The 19690-nt window shown below is 29.8% G+C and overlaps 1 protein-coding gene across 2 annotated transcripts in view; it reads right to left on the bottom strand.

Moving 5' to 3' along the window:
* Positions 1–2141, bottom strand: part of LOC107453267 (U20-hexatoxin-Hi1a) — a 51362-nt gene extending 49221 nt beyond the window's left edge. The window contains exon 1 of one of the 2 annotated variants that reach the window (XM_071186282.1): positions 1987–2141. The gene's annotated coding sequence lies outside the window, so the exon portion shown is untranslated. The remainder of the gene's footprint in view (positions 1–1986) is intronic. The other variant, XM_071186284.1, reaches the window with a different exon arrangement.
* Positions 2142–19690: the final 17549 nt, after the last annotated feature.

The following is a 19690-nucleotide window of genomic DNA, read 5'->3' as shown; positions in this document are numbered from 1 at the left end:
TTAAAGTTAGAATATTTAATGGGAAAAATGTTGGTTTGTGCTAAAACAATAGCAATAATCAACATTAAGCTATTGATCGTATCAATTGATACCTTTGAGCATGGTATAAGGCCTATTTTTCGGTTAAATTTGCTTTACAGTTTTGCATTTTTCACTGAATGTGTGGTGATAAAAAATATAATTTCTAAAACCAAAGTTTTCGGTAAACCATTACCATACGAACAGAAAAAACTATCAAATAAATAGTTTAAATCCCATCTATTTTGGTTTTAATACCAGAATTATGTTTTTTCTTTTGACCAGAAATATCATTACTATGCAGTACGTTTATACCAGAATATTTTTCTGCGTATAATGATTGCCCTTATATTTTCAGAATCCTTTTTAATAATAAAGTATACTCATTAGGGGCTGCAAATTAATGCTTGATCCAGGAAAATAAGAAAAAGAATAGAAGTATCGAAATCTACCAAATCACTAAGTAGGAAGACGTAACTGAAAATTTTTAAAACTTGTTTGATTTGCCGGAGAAACTGAGAGGAGTTGAAGGGTGGTTATTAGAAACATCTCCATGTTTTGTTAGTCAATGACACGGGTTTTGATGTTCATCAGACTTTGAAATTAGTCACCATTCATAGATAAACTATTTGTACGAATTTTATTGCAAGAAAAATAATTTGCAGGGTGTTCCGCAATGACCACCATTAATATATAATCTTAAAATCCTTCTAAAAACTTGAGTAAAAAAATTACATATATGAAAAAACTATAGCATTTCAGAGAGAAAAAAATGAAAATGCTTTTGAAATGTGTTGGATCACTAGCGAGAAAGGTGGGACGAATGCATCATTCGAATGCATCAAATCGAACTAGTTATACAGCATATTCCATTATTTTTTTCTTCTCAGCTCAAATATTATTTACTAATTAGAATAGAACTTTTTTGCTAAACATTTCAAAAATATATACTAAGAGCAGCTATTTATAAAACACACCCTAAGTGTCAACAATTACCGTTTTACCTATGTCATATGTTCTTTTTCAGATGATTTGTTTTCTTGAAGGTTAAAAGAGAGAAAAAAGAAGGAAAAAAAACAGAAAATCTATTCAAAATTTATTTATAGATAAGCTTGAAAACAAACATAGTCATTCATTTCCTTAAAGTATTATAATTCATACAATTAAAAATAGTTCATACAAATTACAAAAGTAATATAATTCATAATAATAAAAACACTTATATATAAGATTTAACTAAATTTTAGTTCAGAAACAAAATCAAAAACGTATACGGTAAGTTACAATTTGATAAAACATCTAGATTTTTGACATATTAGAAAAATTGGAGCCATGAATGCTAAGGTTGACAGTATTAGGGACAGTAAATAACATAAAGAAAACAATAACAGATAATATGCACAAAAATGATTATAATTTTTTTAACATGCAGTGTGATTATAAAGTAACTTTGTCAACGAATGACCCAATGAAGATCATACCATTTAAGTAAACGGAATAAAATTTTGTGCATGAGTATTATGATCTATGTGCTCGATATTGATGTTTGAAACGATTGCGAAACGACGATTGCAGTTACAGTGACAAAATTTTGAAATTGCCAAACGACAACACCCACTTTTTCTTAATCGAAATGTAATCCATATAGTAAGAAACCTAACGATATTTTTAACAAAAGTAACTGCAACTATAGGCTTTTGCCAGGCGCTACCATTTTCGCATATTTTGGGTTAATTACCAGAAATGTCTTTACAAAACAAGAGTGGTAATTTTACCAAAATTCATTTCTGTGTGTAGAGAGGCTATTTTTTTATATCTCTGTGTGCGTGCAATGTATTCTAATTTAAATTTTAACAAAATAGCTATTTAAGTTTGTTCATTATCAATGATTTGTATACTTAAATTTTGATAAAAATTTATCAAATATTTTAATATGGGGTAAAGTTTCAATATAGTATAACGACTTACCAAAATGAGCGATAAAACGTTATAAAAGATTTTTTATGCACTGCTTGAAATGTGATGTGAATTGAAACTTTTCTGAGACTTTATATATTCACTGAAATATTTATAATTCGTCATTTTAAATGCTAATAAAAATATTATTATTACACTGAATAGTCATTATTATTTTACTAGCATAATTTTTATCATATTGCCTTTATTAGCGTCTGTAAGACTTAGGAATGTGCTTTTTCTTGTTTATTCATCTGATTGACTCATAAGAAATATCAATCATTTTGATTTATTAACGTTTGTAAAGAAACTTTATGAAGCAGATAAATTTTTTTACGACAAAAAAGAATGATTTTCCCAAAATCGAGTTTTATTTTTCGTGTAAAGACTATTTACGATTTCATTTATTTCAATTAAAAGTTACTAATAGAGAAATTAATAATTGATATTGAAAATTTCTTTAAAATTTTAAGATTTTAAAACTAAATGAAGGGTTAGTCAGACCGCTTTTGTCTAGAAAAATAACATAATTCAATGCAAGTAAATGCGAAATATCTACAAACATTTATATTTTTTCCAGGAACATACGTTTCCTTCATATTTTATAAGTCTTCTTGTATTTTCAGATATCATTGAATACTATTGATATATCAATTAACCCTTTATAGAACGACTCTTTTTAAAGCAATGCTTGGTTAAAATAATTTTTGGTTTGATATTTATTTGTAAAAAGTGATTAGTTTAATTTTTTACTTAAAATTAATTTCATTTTTTGGTGGGAAGGTGGTTGAAGAATTTTTAAAATTTTACCAACTGCGAAAGAACTGGTCGCAAACTTGAATTTCTGGGATTTTTTATACATTCTTTCCTTATAAATACAAATTAACGCGAAGAGAACTGATCAAATGTACTATGTATCCTTGTATTTTTTAAAATTTTACTTACTGTAAAGAACTGGCTATAAACTTGAACTTCTGCTCTTATTTATAAATTCTGCTTTTATAAATACATCTAAATTCGATGAGAAACGATCGAAAGTACTGTGTATAAATTTTTTTTTGTCGTATGCCTGTTTAGGCAGTGGGGATGCGATTGTTCCTTTTTTTCAGTGGTGCCATCTATGACCAGGAATTCGACTTCTGCCACGTCGTTCACACAACCACAATCCGTTTATAGGGCGGATCACATTCACACACAAAGGAGAAGGACATAGAACACACATAGAGAGAAAGAAACATTCATGCCTTGCCCGGGATTCGAACCCAGGACCTTTCTAATGCAAGGACAGTTTCCTGCCCCCTGTACAGGCCGGTCGGCACTGTGTATCAATGCATTTTTCTACAAGTTTTACTTACTGTTAAGAACTAGACATAAACTTGAACTTCTATGCTCATTTATAATTTCAGTGCTTATAAATACAAATAAATTCGATGAGAAATAATCTAAGGTGCAAACGTACAAAAGAGAACAGCTTCTTGTCTCCGTCTCTCCTCTCTTCTTGGTCCCACGTAACTTCATAAAAGCAAAATATTTATCTAAACAAAACATTTATACTCACATTCATATAAGCAAAAGACCTATTCATTGATATTTGAAGTCATTAATAGATAGCTGCATAAGTCATGAGTGGGAAAATAGCGTCTCATTAACATTAAAAAATTCGTGAATTCGGAGCGAAATCTATTTCTCACCCCCTTTCGAAGTTTCGAAGTTCGCCCTTAATGTCTATTTTTAGACCTCCTTCATGCCTATTTTCAGATTATTTACTTTCGGAAATCAGCTGGTCCATCTTTTTAAATAAGTAGGATTTCAAGTATTCTGAGATTTAAAATCGTACTATCTAAAAGAAAGACAATATGTAAGTACAATAAACTCTTATCGTTTAAGTGAGAGTGGATTTAATTTTTGTCTCTTACGTGCTCGTATAGTATCGGGAGAATGGTGAATTCGTTATTAAAATGTTTAGTACAATATATGCTAACACTAAAAAATGAAAGAAAAAAAATAAGCTGGTTATCTAATGTATCTAATAACTTTTGATGGATAATGAATAAAATTAGCAACTTAGTAAAAATCAAACTGGGTACTTATTTGCTATTATTAACTATGCAGGCCAATGAACTTTATTTTCGATTTTTGGCACAAACGAAACGAACTGAAACAGTTGTAAATTTCTTTAAGTTAAAACACAGTAAACAATACATTTTAAAGAAAGAAAATAAACTTGGCTGTTTTTCCATGTAAGAAAATGTTTTAATCTAAAACAATAATTTTCAATAATGAAATTTCGTATTTCGAAACTATGTTCGAGCCACATAGCGCCAGAAAGAGGTGGTCGTTTATATACCACCACTTAAAAATGTGCAAACTGCTTAAAACATGATATATATATATAAAAGATTACAAAATAGCAAGATTTGTCTCTTTGTCAGAATCTCTTGCGATTTATTTAGTTTCGTTCAAATTATTTATTTCAACAAGTATAAATTTATCACATTTTTATGAAGAAGGAAGAGTTTTAGAATACATTTTAAGCTACAATTTGAAAGCAAAAATTCGAGTCGATATAAATTCTCTTTAAAAACCATAGAGTTTTTAACTTTTTGTACAGTTTGGTTGTCCTTGGAGGACAGATTCAGCAGTTTTGTGACCTTTTTTGTCGACGCACCAACAGAATCCAGTTGCTTCATTGCATTGAACTTGTTTGTAATGACCTTTTTCATCACAATCTGGAATGAAGTTGCCAATTAATCCTGAAATGATCAAATTGCATTAATTAGTAAACTAAAATTGAGGGCAGAAACAGTATTTTGTAGCATCTAATTTGAAAATGAATATGTAAGTTCTTAAAGTTTTAAGTTTTCATGATTCTTTTAAATTTGATTTCTCTAAATCACTTCATGTGTAAGCAATAGGATAGCTCGATCTACTTTTGTGATTTTAATTTTTATGTTAAAAAAATAAATAAATTTTGTTTCAAAGAGCTAAAGAGCTAACTGTTTTATTTTTTTATTTTTATAAAACCACTCTAAAAAACTGTTTTCGAACTTTTGAAACATCGCTCAGACCGTCGCTTCAATTAATTGACAAAAATCAAATTTACTTAAGTCGAATAGTTGGAACAATAAAAAAGGAAGATATAAATATGTTTAAAATGTCTTTATTTTTCTACGCTCTGTTTGTTTGTCTTAATATAAATTAATTATTATAAATTATTAAATTTTGAGAAAGGAGGAAGAACAGTATTGTTGGAACTATTTCATTTGTTTAAATACAATAAGAAAGACTGTTTACTTTTACTATTTGATTTGTAACTAAAAAAAAATAACTAAGAAAGTTTATAGTAAAGGAAAATCATTGTCTTTTATTTCACCAAATAGGTTGATCCAAAAATGTGTGGTCAAAAATTTAAAGGGGTTACAGGGGACGAATATAGAAGGACTCAGAATAAATGATTTCAGGTGGTCAGAGTTGATGGCGAAGTTTGAATGTGACACAGAAAACAAGAAGCCATGGTACCAACTTGGCAACAATATAATGTATGTATTATTATGGTGGTGGTTCCATATTGGTTGGGCTATTTTTTCATGGTATGGACTGAACCGTATGGTCCAATAGCACTGATCATTGGACTGAAAATGATTCTATTCAGGTACTTGGAGACCACTTGTAGCCATTCGTGGACTTGATGTACTTGAACAACGATAGGATTTTAATGGATGACGATGCGCCACGACACAGGACATTATTTTTTCACGACAGGTTTGAAGACCATTCAGAACATATCCAGCGAATGATTTAACAACATTGATCTAACAACGCGAATCTCATCGAACTTTTATGGGATATAATCGAAAGGTCAGTTCTAGGACTTTCGAGATCTTGGAGATCTAGTTAGACCGAATGGTTAAATATTCTTACAAGAGACTTCTAACTACTTGTTGAGTCCATACTACGTCGCGTTGCAGCACTTCGTAAAGCAAAAGGAGGTCCACCATGATATAATGAAATATCCCATGACTTTTGTCACCTTAGTGTAGTTCTCGTGATTGTGGAAGGATTGTGTTCAATCTTACGTCAGAGATGAATATTCTTGCAAGAGACTTCTAACTACTTGTTGAGTCCATACCACGTCGAGTTACAGCACTTCGTAGAGCATAATAAGGTCCGCCATGATATTAAGAAATATCCTATGACTTTTGTCGCATCAGTATAGTTCTCATGCTATTGGAAGGATTGTGTTCAACCTTACGCAAGACATTTTCTTCTGGCACCGTTCTCACCGAGTTAGGATCTCATATCTGTTGTTAATGATTGCTGATTCTATCTGTGAGGCGCAATCACTTGAAATTTTGACAATTTCGTATTTCATTGTTGGGAAATCGTTCCATGTACAACCTTTGCGTTGCTCTCCCATTTCCATTCGCAGCTCCATACATCAGCATATAAGCTCTTTAGCGTTAAATGCTGTATAAAATTACTAGAACAGCTTCCGGCTTACTTTGACAGCCCTACACAGCGCCCTTTCACACAGCGTTACCGGACACGCATTGTATGACGCATTCTTTTATCTTCGTCTCCTCTTAGACAGAATTTTTTTCTGATTAATCTGTATATTTGTAAACTACTGAAACTAATCTTAGAATTTGAAAACAAATATACTAAAGCCCACATGTATCTTTGGCATGAGGGTTTTCAAGTACTTTATTTTATAATTGTAAAATAAAATATTTTTTAAAACTGTTAAAATGGTAAATATATGCTTAACATGGTAAATAAAATAAACTATGTACGTACCCTTTTCCCTCTTTTTCATTTCTTTTTTTCTTTTTTTGTGGCATTTTTTGTGGCTAAATACAACAGCAATGAAGCATAAGAACAAAAACAAAATAGTGATGAACTTCATGTTTATTTTCCTCTGAAAAAAATAAGAATAATTTTATTGATGAGAAATTACGATTATGGGAACCATATTTTGATAGAAGAAGAAACCTTCAAAGCACGACATTCAGGGGCAGGACAAAATAATGGAAGCATATCTATACTCACTAATTTTTTTCATTTCTCACAAGAAATACTTATAGGGTTATTTTAAAAACATTAGAAGTGTCATTACTCATACATATCAATAAAGTTTTAAAATTTTAAAGGTTTGAACGACCGGCAATAAATTATGAACGAAAAAGAATGTTTTATGAACACCCTATACCAATCAGTATAGTAATAAGCTTCTAATTATAGTCAATTACGTGGGTTATTATATACACCAACTCCACCAAAGTTTCGTAAGCGTGGTTTAAATATTCATGAAGATATAGAATTTTTTTTTACTTAAAACCAATTTTTCTGACATGCGCTTTCTTACTATAGCTGTTAATTTATTGCCAATCTCTTAAGACTCTCAACTTTAACTTTATTGATATATTAGAGAAATAGCGTGATCTGAACACTTCTAAAGTTTTCTTTGTATTTCTTTAGAAAGATCGGAATCAAGCGTATTAATACAATTCGAAATGGCGGTATTGTTATACAACTGATTAGTGAAAACGATATCGAAAAACTGAAGACAGAAATAGAAGAAAGTAAAATAGTTAACTACATCTGCAGCAAACCAAAAACCATTAGTCCCAGGGTCATCCTGTCCGACGTTCCAGAGGATATATTACCTGTGAGAACCTGATGGAGAAAATGAGGGAGCAGAATAAGAATCTTCAGGATTCAGACATGACTATAAAATTCCCATCAAGAGCGACATCGCGAACTAATGGACTCTTGAGGCGGAACCCGTAACTTTCCATAAGCTCATGCTTCTTGGTAAACTTGACATAGGGTGGAGTCGTTTACGACTGAAGGAATTCAGAGTAACGCAATGCTTTAAGAGTTACCGTTTTGGTCATATATCGAAATTTTGTAAGAAGGAGGAGGTTTGTGTCAATTGCTGCCAAAAAGGTCATAAGATTGACGACTGTAAGTCAAAAAGAAGGTGCATTAATTGCAAAAACAACAACAAAAAATAATCTCTAAGTATTAACCATAGTATTCCTTATAAATTCTGCGAGTCTTATCAATGAGAACGAATTAATTATGTATAAGAAGCAAGAACAAATTTTTATCTCTTATGCTAATTTAAATCACACGATATATGTTAATTCATTGCATGCAGCAGACCTTACTAGATATAATCCTTGGATCGATTAATGAACCGTATTACAATACAGACAATTATATCACGGGATTCAAAACAGATATTCAAATAATCGCAAGTAAAGACAGACCGAGAAGCGCAGTAATTTTTAAAAAAGGGCCATTGAAACCATTAAAAGACTCACACTCCAGTCTTCAAGCCCTTAGCAACACAAACACGAAGGATTACCTAGTCAAAATGATAAAAAAATACTTACAACAATATTACTAAATTCCACTAGATTAAAGTTCACAAAGGATCTGAGGGCAATGAGGAAGCTGACAGACAGGCCAAATTTGCATGTCAAAAATCAACAATAGATCTATGTGACCCACCATCTAAACCGTCAACAAGAACAGAACTTATGAAGAATAACCTTTCAACATGGCAGCGAAGATGGGATAGTGATGATACAAAAGACCGACACACCTACAAATTTATCCCAAGAGTCAGCAATCGAAAAATCTACTCCAACTTCTATATCAATCAATTTCTAACTAACTATGGAGCTCAGAATAGTTATCAGTCAAAAATGTTCGGAAAAGACCCGAACTGTGAAGTTTGCAAGAGTTATGAAGATATTGAGCACATAATTCCTATCGGCCCAGTTTATGATTATTTAAGAATTATGTTTGCACCGAAAAACTCCAACTTTGATACCATTAAAAGAAACTGGAACCAAAAGAAAATAAACAATGGAATTGAAGAGATATTTGAAAGACTTTTTGGGAAAGAGAATTGAGGATTTGGCCTAAACTGATCCTTCAATAGTATTCCCTGGATTTCCCCAATGGGGGGCGGGACAGGATTAAAGCCGAGCTATTTCTTTAGAAGTATGAAAAATGAGTTAATATAAAATGTTTCCATTATTTTTTCCAACCCCTGTAGTTCATTAGTTTTTAGTTGGTCCTAAATGCAAATCAATAGTGTCAAACATTAAATAAAAGTGATTTTTTTAAATTTCGCAAACAATCCATATAAATGATCACTTCCTTTAAATGTCAAAAGAGCTTATACATAATTAACGCTTCATTGGTAATTAAATTAGACTTTTGCCGGATACGCCATCTACAGGCCAAGATGAGTGGCCACAAAGTGTGGCTATTAATTTTCAGGACTGGTCAAATAGCTCTTGAAAAAATGCGAATCACGGACCCGGTTAATACGTAACGAAGTTAATTTCTATTGTACTCAACTATCTTTTAAATCATCATTTTAAATTCTCTTGAATTCTGATCTTATTAATGTCTTTGACATGCTTAATCTTGTCATAGTCCATTTATTTTTCTTTCAAATTTCTTCCACAGTCTTTCATGTATTATTAGCAACTCAAACTTACATTTAAGAAGCTAAACAAATCAAACATTTATCATTTTGCCGAATTATATGTTTTTGTACGAATTTTACGTTTATAGCACTCTCACATTCCACCTACTATTTATGTTACAATATTCGATAGTTACTGGCACAAAATGTAATATATATATATATGTACACAAAATAAGAAAGTGTTATTACAATAAAAACAATGTTTTACTCACTTTTGCAGTAGAAGCGTTGATCAATACAAATGTTACATCAAAGCAGGCGTCATGGAACAAATCTCACGGAAGTTTGAAAACTTTCAAAACAAATGTGCTAATTCTGTTCAATCAATGGCACAATAGATGGCAGCACAACCTGAAGCGGGAATTATTGTTCCAATCGTTATAATAGCAAGATCTGTAAATTACAACGGGTTTCGCGCTTCCCACAGGTGTATTTTCTAAAATCCTGTAGTTGGGAAGTATTCTACCCAAGCCCAATCTTTCTAATTTTAAACCTTGTTAATTTGTTTTAACAGAGGAGTTAGTCTGTTAATTATAAATTATGCTTTTTTTAGAAGACTAAACGTTGAACTTTTTTCGTTCTCTCAGAACGAATACGTTGTTTTCGTTGTTGGAATCAGAATGAACAAATCACAATAAAAATGTAACAAATATTTACCATCTGCCTAGCGTCGAAGCCAAACGCGTGATAAACACTATCAAATGACGTATATTTTTTTAATTATATATATAGCACAATAAATAAATACAAAAAGAGAAAAACGAAGAAAATACGTTTTATGGTTTTTCCTTTATTTTTTATTTTCTGTTTTAATGGGATATTTATTACTTAATGTGTTCCATTTAGTTTAAAAAAAATTTTTTTTTTTTTGAGTGCTCCTGAAACTATTGTATTGATGTATTTTGCTTTGGATATATTGATACAACATTTTCCAGAATTTTATTAATATTTATTTTCGGATTTTTATTAATTATTTTATTTTTTATTTTTAATTATTTTTTTCTTCTCTTTTTTCATTATTCTGTAATTTTTTCCATGTTTTCTCCACATTCTGAACTTAGATATTAGTACAATGTCGTATACCTACTTGTATTATATTTGAATAATTTTTTTGCCGTTTAAAATGATTTAAATTTGTGCTGCTATCAGGAATGAATCATTCTAGCTAGTCGGAAAGTGTTCCAAATTTTAACAACAAGATTTTATTGTTAGAGACACAAAATCTAGCAATTAAAAACGTTATAAAAATGCTCTGTAGCATTTGGGTACCTGGAGTGTACTATTTAAGGACTGGTTGAATGCGATAAAAATGCCCTAAATGCGACAGTACTTTTTATCGTGATCCATTTTATTGGGTGCTTTTTTTTGCGACAGTGCATAATCTTTGCTTAGGTTACAGATAATAATTCAATTTCAATTTGTTTAGAAGTGAAGGCTCAACATTTTGGCTATTTTCGGTGAACATGTCCAATAAAATGTCAAATTTGACTTAATTCTGAGAAACTCATCTGAAGTCGTTTCGCATTTAGTAACACTGCCCTGATATGTATTTTCGCATCAGTAGATTTATTCGATTTTTTAACAAATTGATTGAAAATATTCTTAATGAACACATTTTAAATATGTCATTATTATAAACTAAATATTCGTAACTTTATGTTCGAAGTAAGCTAACTACAGTTTTATTTTAAGGACAAAGTCTATATTTTAATCGAATAATAAGTCATAACACCTGAGTTTAATTTTAAAAAAGTTTGTAATTTCACTTATAATTATATCCCTTTTATTAATTAGGATCTAAATTTAGGTTTGTGACATGTCAGTTACAAAAGGTATAAGGTATTTGTAATCATTAATCAGTTTATAACTCATACTGAAAAAAATTGTGCTTGATCTCTAGCGATTAGTGCATTGCAATGTACTAACCATTCTAAATCAGTTATATCATTTTTTACTCGGTAAAGTGATTAATTTCGCTATTTCCGATAAAAGTTGATCAGAAAACTTTTTATATACTTGGTAAATAAAACCCAAACGATATTGACAATAAGACATAAAATTTTTTTTGTTTAAAATATATATCATTATTCAGCTTTGTCTGATTCTGTAAAATAACTAAAAGAAGGTGAAAATTGGAAAAGTAAGTAATTAAAGTTAAATTTATAATTTAACTTTAATTACTTACTTTTCCAATTATACGATGATGAATTTTACCAAAATTATACGATGATGAAAGCAAAATGCGAATTATCAAATTTATAAAATTCTATAGAAGATATGGTAAAAACTACTAGAATATGGTAAAATTTACTGAGTTAGTGTCACCAAAAAGTTAGGTGATTTTTATTGGAGTGCTTTGGTAATTGCGTTTGGTAAAATTAGCAATTACTTAAGTTTTTTTTATGACCATGCTGTTTCGTGTAAATGGGGTAAAATTTGTTAATTAAAAGATAACGATAGATACTCCACTGGCATAAGATTAATAGTGACCGACCGGGGCTCCAAGAGAAGTTTTCGGAAAAGGGTTTCACCAGTTGCCACGTGGGAACCAAACACTACAAAATTGCAGTAAAGCAAAATTTAAGCTAATAAAGATTGATACACATTAGAAAATATCAGAATATCGATTATGTGTAAATTTAAAACTATAAATCAAGTATTTTAAACCATGTAGGAAAGTAAAAAATAACAAGTAGATAAATGAACGCAAAATGTGCCCGTGCAAGAACAGATAGTTCAGAATAGCCAATGAGATTTATAAAATGTATAATCAATCATAATAATTCCAAAAGGGACTTATAGTTAAAGCCAACATAAAATTTCGGAGTGAGGCATCAAAGTGTATGGCTATCACAAAAGAGATCACCAATGACCAAAAGTTCTCCATGGAAGGGAAAGGCCCTGGAACAGCAACCAATCTAAGTGCCTTGCTTAAAATAAAAGATCAAAGGGATATTAAAGAGAACCAGAATTCTTAAAAACAAGTCAAAAGCGCTTAAAACATCTGAAAAAGTAAAATTAACGAAAAATAAAAGTGACAAAAATACAGTTAAAAAACGTTTTTTGAGTGAAGTCTGATAAAACATCAAATAGTGAAAACAGGAAAAATCCCATCAAAAACATATAAGATCTAAAATAAAATTAACTAAATAATTGAAATAGTAGACTAATAGTTCAAAAGTTTTAGTATCCACTTTTCAAGACAAACTGCCTCTAGGATTAAAAATATTCTGATGTATACCAAAGTTTCTCTTAAAAGGATAAAAATTCAAAAATGACACTAGGTAAGACTGAGGGTGGTGAAGTTCAATAAGATCCAGAATATCCATTCGAATGTCCTATGTATGATGAGGATTTTCAGTCCAAGAGGAGGACAAAGTCACCAGAGTACGGTTAAAACAAGGTAAAGTACTAAAAAGCAAATATTAAAACCAGGAAATCTAAAGGCCAAAAGTTTAAAACTAGATTAAATTAGTCAGGTGTACTCTCAAGGACAAGCAGATCTTCTAAGCTATACTTAGGAATTTCAATGATTTTTCTCCTATATTATTTTTCTTCCTTTTTCCCTAAAGCATGGCATTAAACCAATTATTCAGTTTCAAAAAAATTTCAGTTTTGTTTTTTATATAATTTTAAGAACTATCATTTTGAAAATCAAAATTTCTGGTAAGCCGTTACCATACGAACAGATAAACTACCAAATGAATTTTTAATTATTGTATATTTTGGTTTTATTATAGAATTTGTTTTTTTTTATCACACTAGAAGGCTGAACCTGAGATTTTTCGACTCGCCAACTATCGCAATTATTTTTTAAACTTTTTCTCTTTAAACGTAAATATTTTTCATAAAAAGGAAAAATATTTTGTTTTCAAATTATACAAATATTGAAACTTCATTTGTCAGGTGTTGTGTTCATTTGTGAAGTTCATTGTGTTAGTGGTGACGAAATAAGCGATTACCTGGATGACTTGGGAAAGAAAGCTTAACCTAAAGAATTCACATTCCGTGACTGAATACGTAGAAATAAACAAGTTATTTTGCACGTTGACGTCATTCGAATAGCTATAATAGCAATTCCAATAAAAACGGTTTTTATCGCTCCCTATTAAGGATTTTTTTTTATTTTGAAAACTTTATACACTATAAATGTTAAGATTTATATCCAACAACATGTAATCTCTCTCAAACTTCTACTTTTGTTTAACATGTGCTCGAGTGTGAGTTTATAAGTCTTCTTTAACAATGGAAAACTAGTTTATATCTAAATAAATTAAAGCTGAGAAGTTCACGAAAAATCACATAAATTAGCAATAACTTTCGAACATTTGAAATTTTTTGTAAGTAAAAATTCAAAATAAAGGGCTTTTTTAGCTTGTCGAATTTTAAATCCGAAGTTGTATACTTCAACAAATTGCAGATCGGTCGAACATGGTATTTTTCCCCTACAAGTTTCACAGTTAATTATTTTTTCTTAACTATTATATAAATAATATATATATTATTATATAAATAATATTTTTTTATATTTCGCAGTATTTTCTGTACTGTTTTTAACACACCTTTGTAATTTCAAGTTTTTTCACAGCAAAGCAAAATATAATGTTAAGTTCAACTTCCAAAACAGCTGCTGCCGTTGCGATTTTTTATTATAGAATAGATAGACGCATCATTACCATAGGGTAATAGCTGTTCATCAGTAGTGTAAAAATGTAGAACAAACGAACAGGTAGGGAGGAGAGGGAGTGCAAACCCTTTTCAAGAACTTCTGCTACTATGCTCCTAAATGTTGTTTTTTCCTTTATGCACAGGGACCGCGCCAAACCTTTGGAGATTGGCTTACATTATGTCTCAGGAAGCTAGCCTTCTTCCCCTATTTATATTCTTCAGTAGAACGTTTGGCTCGTGCTTATGAAAATATGAGTTCGAATGCCATCGTACGAAGAATCCCCGTGTATTAAATGGTGACTGGTACACCTTAAATCTGTCGAGGTCACAAAATCCTCTAAGTTCCCTGAAAATCAATAGCTCTGGAATTCTCTGGTTCAGTTTACGATGTGTGGATGAATGAATTAACTTTGATTGGGTCATCCGTGTAAAAAGGGCTAAGACATGCGTGCAACTGATGTCGTATTCTTGAAAATAGATAGCTCCACTGAACCAGAAATACACTTTGCCTTAAAATTAACTTGATTTCAAGAAGGTTTCCTGGTATTGTCAAGTGGCATGAATTACAAAAAGAACGACAAATTTACCAGAATTTCTTTTCCAGTATGGGAATGCAGTAGTGATTTTTATACTTTGATTCATTACATTTAATTTATTTTTGGTAACTTATTCGCCACTTAAAATTTAAATTTTTAAAAATGGAGACGTAAACTTTAGAACTTATATTATCAATACAAGAATAGAAATTTTGGGGAGTGTTGAACCATAATATCATGCAAATTCGTTGCAATCTCAATATGAACTTTAGTTCGACAGTATAAACTCACAGATTAAACTTGATTATATTTTACTGTGCTTCATATTGAGCAAAATCATGGTTGACTTAAGATCCTGTAAAAGTTGCAACAAATTTTCAATGTAAAGTAGCTTCAAAGTACCTATATCGAAGTTTAGCATTGAATAAGATTTTCTCAGTCTTATATCTATATTATTATTAAAAAAAGAAAAAAAACCAGTTAAATCTTCAGTTAATCAGATCAAAATCCAATGTTTTCAGTTTGGATAATTCACGATGGGTTTACAATTTTTTATTATATTCCTGTTGGTTTACCATTATTATCATTTTACGGTTGGTTTACTGTTATTATTATATTTGCGGTTACTTAACCATTATTCTTTAATTTTGAAAAACATTGCACTTAACAATCAATTATAAAAGCCAAAAATATTTTTAAATAATTTAGTTAAAGTATATTTTAAATAGTAAGTTCAAATAATAAAAAAAAAGGAATTCGAATTTTCACTCACAGAAATCCACCAAGCCTTGAGAATGTTTTTAATGTTTTATTCAATTGTTCAGTTCATTCAAAAACTATTTTTTCGAAGTTTATATAACAAATGAACTAATACATGATTACGCTTAAAATGATACTAAAATCTTTATTTCATTAATAAATTTAGAAAGTGCTCTTCTTTGTTGGTTCATATGCTGTTATAGTAATTATGCTTTTAAGAAAAGACATAATGATAATGACTTAATTATGAGGAGTTGTTTGATATTTGAGCTTTCATTTGACAATTATGTTACAATTTAATTAAACTGTTGTTTTATTGTTTATATAGGAAACAGTAAAATTTTGTATTGTTCTCTAATTTTTTCAGTAATTGCCTGAAGTTTACAATTATAAAAAGAAAGATACAATATGAAAAGAAAGCACAATTAATTGTTAAGTAAAATTTATTATATCGATCACTGAAACAAAATATCCAATTTTTATTACTTCTAACAGTTTGGTTTACCTCCGCTACATGTGTGAGTTGGTTTGGTTTGCTATATTAATACTGAGAAACCACTTTAATCTATTTTAAATCATTGCCAAAAGTTTATTTAATTTATACGCTAAATGTACAGCACACAATACACGCGAAAATTACGACTCACCGCACGACCCGTAGCGAGTCAAAATATAATTAGCATCTTAAATTTAGAAAACAACCGGTCACTTTTTTCATGTTTTTTCTTTCTTTCTGAAAATTGTTTAATGATAAAAGTTTATCAATACAGTAAATAAAAAAAAACAAAACAGTAGTTTAAGTGACTTACACTTGAAACAATGCGATGATTCTAAACTTGATTGTTAATCTTGCCGTGAAGAACTATCCGAGCATTAGAACAGACAAATAACTAAAATATTTTAAATTTTATTAAACTTTTTTTAAAAAATTGCCAATTCGGAGACATTTTTCCAACTAGATGAAATTTATCAAAATCGCCGCCTTATTTTACGGTTTTTGCACATTTTTATGAGCCCAGGCTCTGCAACATTGTAGTAAGTTTTTAAATATTAAAAAATTAGACAACAAGCGTTTCTTTTATTTTGACAGAACTGAGTTTTTTCACCATATTGACGTTTTGCTCCATTTTCAAAATAATCGTAGAGGGCGCTCTCTTTAAATAGGCCAAACTTGACCCAACAGTCATGAGTAACGATTGCAAACTCACAGCAATTATAAAAATAGCATATTATTCGCATAAGAAGCATCATTTCAATTACAACGGAGCCTTCCAAAAACAGCCTTAAATGCGTATTGCTTCCCCAAATAGTTTTTTTAAAAGCAGTTCTTTAAAATCAGTGTGTTTAACAAAATTTTTATCATAATTATGTAATTTTTATCGTTGAATTAACTTACTTTTTATAGCCGTAGAATATTTCTAACATGATTGTTTTTTAAAAAATATAATTTTATGCGAGCAAAAAAAAAAAAAAAAAAAAAAAAAAAAAAAAAAAAAAATCGTTTGCATAGAATAGCTATTAAATGAAAGTGACAATGGTCACCGACTCATTATGTCTGAGGATAAAATGGCTACTACGATGTAGGATATTAGAATCTGCCGGCTACTGGCTACTGACTGAAAATTGATTTTTAACTACTACTAACATATTTTTGACTGCTAACTAATAATTAATTATTTTGTAACTAAAATCTACTATGCAACACTACTTATCTGTTAATATATCACTGAATTTCAAAACAATTGATAAATTTATGTGAGTATTTTTGCATCTTATAAATTAGAATAAAAGTTCATGAGAATGTTATTAATAATTTTATATAATATTAGATATTATGAGAAGTATTATTATCATCTAATCTAGAATATTATTAATAATATTAATCTTTGAACATTTGAATAAAAGTAATGATTTAAAAAGAAGCTAGCAAATAGGTAATCGTGCTGAAAGTTTATTGTATTTATTGGTAAAATATGTTCTTTTTTTTTGGAATTTCCATCTGTATAGTTTTTATCAATATACTAACTAAATACCCGTTCTTCACACGGGGTGAATAAAAAATAAGCAAAGTGTCAATAAATCACAGTAGAGAAACACTACAAAATCATGCTCATAACTGAAAAGCTTATAATGACACATTTAAAGAGCTTAGTGGAAGAACCAGGTAAGTGACATTTTTAAGGAAATTAATGAATCACTGGTTTTGCTTTTCTCTAAATCTTAACATAACTAATCACATGCATTTTTAGTATGCTAGTATGATTTTTTATTTCAAATTAGGCAATAAGGTTTTATTTTTTAGGTAGTTAGGTTTTATTTAAAATTAGGAACAATAAAGCGAAGAATTATTACTCCCGTTTTCTATTAAATTGGTAATAAAATAGGTCGGATACAACTTTTTTTTTTCATTCTGAAAATGTCCCATACCTGCTTCTTCCACTAAGTTTTTCAATTAATATAGCTAAAATAATTTCCTTTTTCTTATTTTATATTATTTGCTGCAATTTACGGTGGCTTTACGTTATTGAAGTAAGTAAAACTTGTTTCTTGCTGTTCATCTCATTAGAATAAAGAGAAAATGTATTTAGCGTCACTTGGTATGATGCTATTACTCGCGGCTAAACCATAATAGTCAAAATTTACCATTATCAAATAATTTTCTCCGGTACATATCCTTTTCGAGGGGTCTTTCCAAAGTATCGGTATTTAAACTGCTTAGTATTGGTTCTGTTTCAATCATAACGAAATACATCATTAAAATATTTCATATCTATATTAGCATATTTGATACTTTATTACATAACTCTTCGACATTTAAGTTTTGTGAAAAATAAATTTGTCAGTGACAGCCAACTAAAGCCGAAATTTTTTTTAGAATTTTTTTAAAATTCTTATTAGAACTTGATGAAGATTTTGGAGAATGGCCATTTCTCTATCTAACCTTTAATTTACTAGTAAAATATTTAGTAGTGGAAGAACAAAGTTCTTTTGTTCTCATTCATTAAAATATTAATAAACTATCTTTGCTACCACAGGAAAAATATTCCCTGAAACCACGGAAAACCCGTTGTAAAATTCTTATCAAAATTGCACGAATTAGTATAATACCAGTAGTACAAATTGTCGTCAGTGACATATGAATTAAGCATCATCTGTGAATGGTGCTTTTCTACGGTTTTCATGAACAGATTTTTTATTAACCTTTTCTACTTTAACTTTTGCTTTTTAGCGCATAGCTTACATTATTTTATTTCAATTAATACACATTATCAATGTTAATAAAGCATTAGTGTCAATAATAATATGTCAATTCAAAATGAATAAGTATCTTTTCTCCAATATTTTTTCAATAATTTTGATCAGTTTCTTATGTCAATTTACAAACATTAATTAAGCATCATTGTCGTCATTGAGAATATGACGATTTCTTATGGTTCTTCTAGACAAATAAATAGATTAACTCCATTTCTTTCTAGTACAAAGCTTATTTCCTTCATTTCAATATGCATATATTATTTAAATTAATTAAGCATCATTGGCATCAATAATAATGTGGCGATTTTTTTTACGTTTAACCTAAGCAAATAAATACAACAATCCCATTAATTTTGCTTTTAAATACATAAATATTTTAAATAAATAGTTGTTTAGAAAAAGGTTTTAAGAGAAATTTATATAAAAAAAATACGTGGTATCAGAAAACTTTAAAAGTATAAATTTGATGAAGTAGCTCTCGCGTGTTACCACATCATGTTACTCATTGAATTTATCTGACATAGCGAAAATTGAAAAAAATAGCGCGTGGAGTCCCTCCGAGCGGAAGAAGTTAAACTTCGTAACCTGCGACGTTAATTGTAGAAGAATCAGCAGTCGGAGAAGGATCACTAGTTTTATTCAACGACTCTATTTCCTGCCCCTCTCGCTTCCGTGCTCTGTAATAACGGTAATATTGTACATTTTTCCCTCGTGGACCTCTTGAACCAGTGGAAGTGCTTGTGGTTGCCTCATCGTCTCGCCATGGAAAATGTATTTGTATTAATAATGTATGTGAATATGCGTCATATCGTAATTTCATAAGAGAAAACCTAACAATCAATTGATATTCACAAGAGACGTACCTTGACATAACCTTAAATCCGTCGCATTGTCCGTAGGATTGCTATCACTCATTTTTTACAATTGTTATCCACTAAATTTGAAAATAAAAAATACTATCCTATTAAATTATATGTGTATCAAA

The sequence above is a fragment of the Parasteatoda tepidariorum genome, chromosome 10, assembly GCF_043381705.1.
Source record: "Parasteatoda tepidariorum isolate YZ-2023 chromosome 10, CAS_Ptep_4.0, whole genome shotgun sequence".
NCBI classification, from domain to species: Eukaryota; Metazoa; Arthropoda; class Arachnida; order Araneae; family Theridiidae; genus Parasteatoda; species Parasteatoda tepidariorum.
Note: the sequence above shows the minus strand (reverse complement) of the source record. Positions and strands in the feature narration are given on the sequence as shown.